At 40.6% G+C, this 8,928-nt stretch overlaps 1 long non-coding RNA gene across 1 annotated transcript; it reads left to right on the top strand.

The window, feature by feature from the left end:
* Positions 1–208: 208 nt before the first annotated feature.
* Positions 209–8,223, top strand: LOC149224521 (uncharacterized). Its single transcript, XR_016249699.1, has 3 exons — positions 209–369; positions 487–587; positions 7,981–8,223. It is a non-coding gene; the product is annotated as an uncharacterized LOC149224521 (long non-coding RNA).
* The last annotated feature ends 705 nt before the right edge of the window (positions 8,224–8,928 follow it).

Raw genomic sequence — 8,928 nt, 5'->3', positions numbered from 1 at the left:
TTTTTTAACAGACTTAAAACTTTATGGTTTATCGCATTGGCATTGATATTTTCCTTGGGTATTGAATGCCTGCTCCATCCTTGGTACGTGGGGTGGGCAGGTCTGTCCAGCCACAACCACTATCTCGGGTCTCTTGTCGCATCAACGGTGGAAGACCTGGTGCATGATCCTATGGTTGGGGTTAATTCGGAGACTTTCACATTCCTGTATGCGAAGACTATGCCTCATTTCACTCTTTCTTCCTTGGCTTCTGCTCCAGTTCCTCTTCCCTTTCGCAGGCTTGCTCATTCTGTCGATCCAAGACTACATTGCAGATGGAGGATTCTCAGGAATCGATTTATGGTTTTCCCTCCGGCGTTTGTATCCCAGGTAAGCTTGGAACCCAGTTGCATCTCTTTTATGTCATATATTTTTTACAGTTGAATGATTATTTCTAGTTATGGCAGCTTTGTTCTAAGAATAGTTGTGGTGTGTTTTTGTCTGTAGGAGTCTTGGCTACAGATCCGGGGTCTACGAACGGTTACCGCATGGCGACCTTCATGAACGAGTACTTCCTGAACAAATGCAACACCTGAGGGTTTTTCGAGGTAAGATTGTCTCTGACGTGGTGCTCGCTCATCAGGGGTGAATCTCTTGGCTATTCGAGGCTAGAGCTTCAATTTTCTTCCAAGTAGTAATAATCTTCTTCTCTGTTATAAGTTATTTGTTATGAGGCGATCGCCTACATAGGTTTAGGAGTTGTATCTACGAACTTCCCTCTGTATAATCGAGAGTTTTAGTTCTGGTTGCGGTCCTGAGACGATGGTCATGCCGACATATTTTTTTCCATGTTAAGTGTATTTTTGTAAAGGTTTTTACCTCTCTCGTTAAGACCTGTTGAGCCAATTTGGCAGACTTCTTGGGGTTCAAGCCGTGTAATATTTCCTTTATGTTCTAGGGTTCTAGTTGCTATGAAATGTAAATTTGAGAATCTATTTCAATATATAAAATCTTTGCTGCTCTTTAAGCTATTCATGGTATTTCTTGTTCTTAGTTCTTGTACAGTTTTAGAATGGTTGGAATTTGCGGTGTTACCATGATTCAGGGTTTTCGACTATTATCTTTGCCTTTCTAATTACTCGGCTCTGTAATAATCTTGTATTTGCTCGGTTCTTTTTTTAATGTAATATCTGGTACTTATCAAATAGCTTATTCGAAGAATGGTTCTGTCAGTATAGATAGTATGGGGTTTCATACCCATATAGGGTTTTAGGGAAAACTAGCCACGTTATAGGGTTTAATAACAGTCCATTTGTGGGTGCACTAGCCCAATGCGGCCTAGGGTAACTACTCATATGGTTCTTGCTATGCCGACCCTTCTTAAGTGTTATTTTTCAACTCTATGAGGTTTAGTTTGGGGTTAACTAACCTGCGGTTTCGGTTCTTACCTCAAATTGGGTGCTGGCATACCCTGAAAACCTTAGTAGAATTTCTGTTTGTAGTTCTGTTTTCATTTTTTTACATAAACCATAGAGAAGTGGTTCACCGATTCTTTATCACACTGGTTCCATTGTAAAGAAAGAAATCCATTCGAGCATTTAAAAGATCTCTACAATTCGTTTCTACAGCTAGAATGTTCAAGTTTATAGATAGTTTTCCCACTCCGACAAATAATAACCGCTACTGTACTAGGGCACTAAGACTGAAGGTAACGAGCCAGACTCGACTCAAATGTTTGTTTCCTGATAGTTAATTATTCAAGCAGAAACCCTACTATAGGTAATTCCAATATCACTTCAGTCTTAAGCGTTCCACTACATATTGTACATTCACAGAAAAAAAACACATATAATTTTTAGTTTTATGTATCAAAATGATTTTCTAGAAAATTCCACTTACCTGAAATGTTTCAAAAAAATAAAGCACTCCAATGGCAGAGGTCACCTCTGTTTCCCACTGCTAGTCAACCTCCCATCCATGAGATTCATCTTTCGGGACCAGAATCTCCCCCCTAGCTTACTCACAGGACGAAAGTCTTTTGCAAGTTGCTTGCACTTAGTGCATTTGCTATCTGGTCATCACCAGACATAGAAATTCCCCCCCTACTACCTGACCTTTCAACGCAGTTTTTCCTCCCCCCTACTTCCTTTCTTTGGAAGCCCCTTTCCAGTTAGGGGAGGTAGTTAGGTTTTATTTTTATTTTCCGGCAACTGCCTTTTTAACTTTCTTTCATAAGCAGCTACTAATATACAAATCATTTCTCATTTCCAATAATTAACAATATTATTTAATTTAAACAAATAGAAACAACAATTATTCAGTTTTTCTTACTGTTTACAGCTTTCCGGGGACATTACACGTGCTAACCCTACGCTGACCCTAGCTCCCCAACACTCTTCTACTGCTCCATCATGTTCGAACCCATCTTCAGTTGTCTCCCTCCGCATGATGCATGCATCTACTCTCCATATTGCAACCTTATCCATCAATTTCCCGGCCCTTGATTGTCACCCGCTCTCTCCTGGGACCCTAAACCTCCCCTCCGATCGGCTCTGCGGTGACGATCTCTTCGGCCCCTCGATCTGGGTGCTTTGAAACCCCGTCATCAGGGTAAGGACCGCGACACAGAAAACACAACAGGAGAATCTTAGTCCTTTGGACCATGTGTACAACCATCCAACTCTGCCCATAACTTGGAAAAGAAAAATCAAGTGTGTTAAGGCCTCCGGGAAAGACTTCACTATCAAATTTCAGGAAGGACTTACCATGGGGGAAGTAGTAGACACGACAGGCAAAGTACTAGTGGGTAGGGTTCATGGGAGAACCTATTCTGTGGAGCATCTTGCAGTATGGGTAAAAGAGATATGGGGAAAAGTATTTAAAGAGCTACCTAAGGTGTAGATCTTACCCCGAGGATGGTTCACACTCCATTTCACCCTCGAAGAGTACACTAATATGGTGTTTTCCAAGTATTGGCACATAGAAATGGCCCTGATCCTGCTAAAACGATGGAGTCTGCTCTTCGATCCGGAAAGAGAGCAGATTGGGGCAAGACCCCTTTGGGTAAGATTGCCTGGTTTACCCCTTCAATACTGGTCTGAAGAGGTTTTTGTGTGTATTGGGAATACTCTGGGCACCTATCTGGACTATGACAAGTCCTTCATACAATCAGAGAATCATACTCTAGCTCACATCCTAGTGCACCTCGATACCGAGGAAGGCTTGGAGGAGAAAATAACCTTGCAGTGGCGGAACCTGATGAGGATCCAAATCCTAGACTACGATGGTGTTTCGTTTAGATGTCGTTGTTATCACAAAGTTGGGCATGTTTTCAAAGAATGCCTCATGATTTAAAAGTCTCTCAATTCATCATTGGGAACAGATAGGCTGATGGGCAAACCTACTGCACTCACCCCTGAGAAGACTTCACCAGTAGCATTTCCTTTGTCCGATAAGGATACCACTGCTCAACAGGCTTAGCATGCTCCTGTAAACTCCCATCGTCCACCATCTCCATCGATGAATCGATCTAGGGTAGCAACAGAGGTTGCACGCTCCTCGGGTAACCCTCTTTTATCCCATTATGTTTTTTCTTATACTATTCCATGTTTTGCACTCCATTTGCACAATGCATCAGTATTGGATCAAATTTCCATCCTTCCTCCCATCCCCTACCCCCTCACCTCCCATCAACTTGTTTTCTCTACAACCTTCCCATCTTTCCCTCTAGAAGCCCCCTCTGTTCCCCCCCCTCCATCTTCTACATCAACTAACCCCCCCCCCCCACTCATACAATCTCCAACCCCGCTCCCTCTCATCTAAATCCCCCCCTTCCCACTCTGGTTTGGGCCTATCCACCCCTTCACTTCCCCTCAAACCCTCCCACAGCCATAAATCCTTCCTCATGAAAGTCATCCTACAGCTAGGGTTTGAGGTGGTCTTTGGCAAACAAACATCCCTTGACCGGGTTCTTAGAGATTTGAACACCCATGACGAGTTACCTCCATGAAGTGGCTATCTTTCAACTATAGGGGCATGGCTAGCTCACCCAAAAAGCTAGCTCTTTGTAAAATTTTCGAATCTGAACCTGTTGACATCATATTCCTACAAGAAACCCTAGGTGAGGCGGATCATATTACGTGTATCCTGGGATCTCGGAAACCTTTCTGGACCTTCCTCTCCCTCGATGCATTCGAGATATCTGGTGGTTTGGCTCTGGGATATAACCCTCGTTCCATCAACTTCAAGTCTACGTGGAAGGTGTGGGTTTCATTGGGATAGATGTTTTATGTGCTAACCTTGGTATGGACCTTCGGGTAATCAATGTATATGGGACTACCAAGGGGAGAGGATTTCTGGAATCGTCTCTTAAACCTGTCAATCACCTCGCTGGATAACTTCATAAGTGGAGGAGATCTCAATTTTTCCATAGGAAATGATGAATCATGGGGTTCTTCTACAGAGGTAGACCTACTCTTTGATACCATGGAAGCACAGTTGGGACTTTCCCAATTTACTCATATCCCCATGCATAAACTGATACCCACATGGAGAAATAGGAGAATGGGGGAGGAGGCTTTAGCCAAGAGATTGGACAAATTTTTTATCAATATCCCATTGTTATAGAAATTATCCCTCTATAGAGAATGGGTAGGCTTTGATAGTATCTCAGATCACTCCCTTATCTTCTTGGAAATCATTGGTCCTCCATATAAGCCCAAGGAACCATACAAATTCAATTTGACCTAGCTACAAGACCCGACCTATTCCAAATTAATTACTGACTTTTGGTTGGAAAACCCCCCCTCTATGGGACACACCCTCGCTGAAGGTTTCTGCTACAACATTTCCCAGCTTAAGAGATTATATATCCAATGGGAAAAGGAAAAAACCATGAAGGATGACAACACCCTCACCACTCTTGAGTCATCCCTGGATTTTCTATTGGATGAATGGAATAGGGGCTTCTTATATGCAGAAGCAAAGTCCCACCTTATCGAATTGGAAAATCAGTGATCCAAAATCCTAAAGGAAAGGGAGGAATCATGGTGCCTCAAGAGCAAAGCGACTTGGGTACAAGCCGAAGATGAGAATACGAAGTCATTTCAGAATTATTCCAAGGGGTGAAAAGTCTCCAACACTGTTTGGAGTATGCCCACGCATGATGGAGGTATTGCTAATACATTTGGCCATCTTTCACAGCTAGGAAAATCTCATTTCGAACAACTCTATAAAGCACCACCTACTAAAAATTTTGCAGAAGTAATTTGTTTGGCGGGACATTTTCATAGTTTCCTCAATATGGACATAGAAGAAGAGATTACTACCCCAGTCTCCTATGCAGAACTTGAAGGGACTTTGAAATGGTTTAAAAAATATAAAATCCCTTGACCGGACGGAAGGTCTATTGAATTCTATCTGGATTTTTATGAGCTTATAGGACAAGATCTCCTCAAAGTGGTTGAAGATTGTATGATCACAGGTAAAGTGTATAAGGCCATAAACTCAACTTTTATTGCCTTGATCCCTAAATCACATTCCCCAACATCATTCAATGACTTCCACCCCATCTCTCTCTACAATTCTATATATAAATTCATTGCCAAGATCATCGTTAATAGGCTCTGGCCCATCCTCTCCCACCATATGTCTCCTGAGCAATTTTCTTTCCTTCAGGATCGACAGATCCACGAGGCCATTGGCACAGGTTAGGAGGAATTACACTCTATCAAAGTCAAAAATTTGGAAGGCATTATCCTAAAGATTGATCTTGCAAAGGGTCTCGACCAGGTAAGTTGGCTCTATATAAAAATGATACTTATCCACCTGGGTTTCCCGTCATCATTCACAGATTGGATCACGTGCTATATCACCTCGACATCCTTTAGCATCCTCATAAATGGATCAACCTCACACTCATTTCGTGTGGAGCAGGGCCTCCAACAAGGATGCTCTCTCTCCCCTTCTTTTTCTGATTGTGATGGAGGGCCTTAGCAAGATCATTTCAACAACAAAAAGGGATGGTAGACTCAAAAGTATTGAAAATAAGCAATCTCTGTTATCTCACTCACCTCTTATTTGTTGATGATGTCCTTATCTTTCTTTATGGCAGCATTTGGGGCTCTGCCACTTTCCATGAAATCATAACTCTTTTTGCACATGCCATAGGTATGGTTGCAAATCAAGCCAAGTCCACTATCACTTTGTTACACACCTCCTCTCATGAAGACAAAGTTTCCCTTCAATTCTTCCCATACCAACTGCACCCTCTAGTAAATGGCCTAAAATATTTGGTGTTTTGGATCAAACCAAATAGCTACAGGATTTCAGATTGGATCTGGTTGGTAATCAAAATAGAAAAGAGATTGACAAATTGGAACCACAGGTTCCTATTCAGAGCCAGGCGCCTTGTCCTCATCAAATTTGTTTTGGAAGCCACACATGTGTACTGAATGTTACTGGCATGGATCCCACAGGGAATTCTTACACATATCTAGAGGATATGCTACAGATACCTCTAGAATGGACAAAAAGAAGGAATTTTTTTTTCTTGGGTTAGTTGGAAAAAAATAGCTTTACCAAAAAGATGGGGCAGATGGGGTTTCAAGGATCTGGCTTTCTTTGCACAAGCATTAGCAGCAAAGATGGGTTTGACTCTCCTCACAGCATAGAATCTCTTTACCATTGTCACATACCACAAATCTATCTGGCCATAATAGCTCATGGATTGGGTTTGAATGCCAGTTTAACCACACACTAGCATTTCTATTGTTTGGAAGGCGATACTACAAACTATGCCTTTTATCAAAGTAGAACTGGCTTGGAGAATAAATGATGGCAATTAGGTGTGCATTGGTATGGATCCATGGTTCGGGGGAGGCAACAGACATCACCTCCCTCTTGACCTGATACACCATCTACATCAAAGGGACATCAAGTTTGTTTCACAAATAGCAGACATGGAACATAGCTCTTTATTCGAGCAAGCATGGTTATCAACTCAAAATATTGGCATCCCTGTACAGTGGCATCAACCTTGGGGAGGATACTTAACTGCTCTATCTGAGGCACATGTTCGTATTAAAGGACGAGACGAACTTGTTTGGACCCCAGTAGAACATGGAAAATACAACCCTGAAAATTGGCTACCTCTCTCTCCTATCGGATCGCAAACCAGAGGCAGTATAGGAATGGTGGCGCCATCTATGGAAATTGAAAGCACCGACACGGGACCGTCTATTTATGTTGTGTGTACTTAGCAAAAAAACACCCACGGGAGAATTCCTCACCTGTAGATCTATCTATGTGCCACACTTGTGTGTTATGTGTAAACAAGAATTTGAAACAAATGAACATTTATTCGTACACTACCCTACTATTCCTCAGCTGTGGCTACTGATTGTATGGTCTTTATCCATCCAGGAAAGTTGGCAGGGAACCTCTATCACATAAGCTTGGAACTCTTGGTTTGCTACTCACCATGGCACTAAAAAATTATGTTTACCCCTCCTCATGTGTTGGACCATATGACTTACCCGAAATGATATCATTTTCAACTGAGTTGTGGCTTGATGGCCTCCTATCATCGCGAGGGCAATGGCAGCATACCATGAAATCCCATGGGTTGTCCATCCCCCCACGCAACACACTCTCTCCCTGGGACCGATCGACAAATCCCGCCCATGGTCTTTTTTCGATGGCGCTGCCCAACCCCATGGTTGTGGAGGCGGTTTCATTTTGCATATAACAGAACAACATTCATATAAAGTCCATGTTGGTTTGGGGGAGGGGACAAACAATTTCGCTGAACTAGTTACCCTCAGACACCTATGGCATTTTGCATTAGCCCATGGGTGCACAACCATACATATTTTCGGGGACTCTAACATCACAATAAATTGGTTCAACAATACAAATCACTATCATGCTCATACATTTATAAATATATTGGACGAATTTGTCACCTTCAAATCAAATTTTAACTCAATTTCATGTCATCAGATCTACAGGGAATATAACAGAAGTGCTGACAGGATTTCCAAGGAGGCCACGATACTACCTTGAGGCCTGTGGATGATCTATGAAGATGACGATGATGAACAAGACCAATATTATCACCGCCCATATATACATCAAGCATATCATAGGTGGGCAGGCCCTAAAATCTTTGTTTCTACTTGTTTTTTTATATCATCTATCTTTTATTTGAAAATAGTTATGTAAATATATATATGGCTCATCACACTGAACTAGCTCGAACACCCTGCAAGGTGTTTTTTGTATAGTTTTGAATTACTATATTTATGAAATGGTGATGGTCTTAACTTATCCGCTGATATGTATTGAGTAGTGGCCAAGGGCCAACAGTTATGCATATGCCTTGGGAATCTACTATATGTAATTTTTCTACATAATGAAATATTATGATATTTCCTTTGGAAAAAAATTATAAATCAACAACATATTAAAGATTAGAGATTAATATTCTTTTTCTTTTCCTGTAGATATATAAAGTATATAAAATTACTTGATTTAAAATACATATTGAAATAATTTATTTGTTGACAATATTCAAATATTTTATTTTTATTTTCTATGTTATAGTTGGTATTGAAACTCATCCAAATATTTTATTTAAAGCAAATATTGAATTATTTTTAAACAATAAAGAAATTATAAATTTCTATGATAATTAAAAGTGAAAATGTGATTTTTATTTTTATTTATAGTTATTTAACTCTCCATATAAATTTGATATAAAATTATGTTGTTGTGGAAATTGAAATATTGTATTTATGACTTCTTTTTTTATTATTATTAATCTTTGTTTTTTAAATATTATATGTCAACTCCATATTGAGTTGTGGAGGAATTACACATGTCCCTTGTACTAAAATAGAGGAGGAAATTATAGAGGAAATCAGAGGCTTTTCACTATAAATTACTTTA

Source organism: Pinus tabuliformis, chromosome Q, assembly GCF_031772625.1.
Source record: "Pinus tabuliformis cultivar Carrire ecotype Pingquan chromosome Q, CPIR1, whole genome shotgun sequence".
NCBI classification, from domain to species: domain Eukaryota; kingdom Viridiplantae; phylum Streptophyta; class Pinopsida; order Pinales; family Pinaceae; genus Pinus; species Pinus tabuliformis.
The sequence above is the reverse complement of the archived record's forward strand: the minus strand, read 5'-3'. Positions and strand labels throughout refer to the sequence as shown.